The sequence below is a fragment of the Oxyura jamaicensis genome, unplaced genomic scaffold, assembly GCF_011077185.1.
Source record: "Oxyura jamaicensis isolate SHBP4307 breed ruddy duck unplaced genomic scaffold, BPBGC_Ojam_1.0 oxyUn_random_OJ67300, whole genome shotgun sequence".
Classification (NCBI taxonomy): Eukaryota; Metazoa; Chordata; class Aves; order Anseriformes; family Anatidae; genus Oxyura; species Oxyura jamaicensis.
This window is the reverse complement of record NW_023308457.1, coordinates 801-2,432: the sequence shown is the minus strand read 5'-3', so window position 1 is coordinate 2,432 and position 1,632 is coordinate 801. Positions and strand designations below refer to the sequence as shown.

The 1,632-nt window shown below is 63.4% G+C and overlaps 1 protein-coding gene across 1 annotated transcript in view; it reads right to left on the bottom strand.

Annotated features, from left to right (window-relative positions):
• Positions 1 to 1,049: 1,049 nt before the first annotated feature.
• The window catches only part of LOC118159113 (histone-lysine N-methyltransferase 2B-like), a 1,275-nt gene continuing 692 nt past the window's right edge, over positions 1,050 to 1,632 (bottom strand). Inside the window, exon 2 of the mRNA XM_035313739.1 lies at positions 1,050 to 1,184. The gene's annotated coding sequence lies outside the window, so the exon portion shown is untranslated. The remainder of the gene's footprint in view (positions 1,185 to 1,632) is intronic.

The following is a 1,632-nucleotide window of genomic DNA, read 5'->3' as shown; positions in this document are numbered from 1 at the left end:
GCACCCATGGGTGCTTGGTGGGGGCCTTCTGGGTGGTGTCATGATGTTCTCAGCACCCATGGGTGCTCGGTGGTGGGTATATGGGTGGTGTTACGTCCTCTTCCACACCCATGGGTGCTCCGTGGTGGCCTCCTGGGTGGTGGTGTGTTGTCCTCAGCACCCATGGGTGCTCCATGATGGCCTCCTGGGTGGCCTCGTGTCATCCTCAGCACCCATGGGTGCTCTGGGGTGGATTTGTGGGTGTTGTTATGTCCTCCTCGGCACCCATGGGTGCTCGGTGGGGGCTTTCTGGGTGGTGTCGCGTTGTCCTCGGCACCCATGGGTGCTCTGGGGTGGGTTTCTGGGTGGTGGTGTGTCCTCCTTGGCACCCATGGGTGCTTGGTCTTGGCGTCTGGGTGGTGTCATGATGTTCTCAGCACCCATGGGTGCTCCGGGGTGGCCTTCTGGGGGGTGTTTTGATGCCCTCAGCACCCATGGGTGCTCGGTGGGGGCCTCGTGGGTGTTGTGTTGTAGCCAATGGGTGCTCTCCATGGCCAATGGGTGCTCCCAATGACCAATGGGTGCTCCCCATGACCCATGGGTGCTCCCCATGACCCATGGGTGCTCCTGATGACCAATGGGTGCTCTCCATGGCCAATGGGTGCTCTCCATGGTCAATGGGTGCTCCTGATGACCAATGGGTGCTCCCCAAGACCCATGGGTACTCCCCACGACCCATGGGTGCTCCTGATGACCAATGGGTGCTCTCCATGGTCAATGGGTGCTCCCCATGACCCATGGGTGCTCCCCACGACCCATGGGTGCTCTTGATGACCAATGGGTGCTCCCCATGGCCCATGGGTGCTCCCCATGACCAATGGGTGCTCCCCATGGCCCATGGGTGCTCCCCATGACCCATGGGTGCTCCTGATGACCAATGGGTGCTCTCCATGGCCAATGGGTGCTCCCCATGGCCAATGGGTGCTCCCCACGGCCCATGGGTGCTCTCCAACCATGGATCCCGCTGCCTGTAGGCACCTCCAGGGCTTCCGCGCCCACCTCCCCACCGGCGCCCCACAGCACCCCGGGGAGCCCCACAGCACCTCGGGGAGCCCCACAGCACCCCGGGGAGCCCCATGACCACCTCAAGACACCCCGTAGCACCCCAGGGTGCCCCATAGCACCTTGGGGTGCCCCATAACCACCTCAAGGTGCCATGGGACATCCTCAAGGTGCCCCGTAACGCCTCGGGGTGCCCCACAACGCCCTCCAGACGCCCCAAAACACCCTCAAGATGCCCCATAACACCTCAAGATGCCCCGTAACACCCCAAGGCACCCCATAACATCCTCAGGACACCCCACAACACCCTCAGGACGCCCCATAACGCCCTCAAGGCACCCCACAACGCCCTCAGGACGCCCCACAATGCCTCAAGACACCCCGTAACGCCCTTGGGACGCCCCGTAACGCCCTCAACGCACCCCACAACGCCCTCAGGACGCCCCACAACGCCCTCAAGACACCCCATAACGCCTCGGGACGCCCCATAACACCTCAAGGTGCCCCATGATGCCCTCAGACACCCCCTAACGCCCTCGGGACGCCCCACAACACCCTTAGGATGCCACGCAACGCCCTCAAGACGCCCCA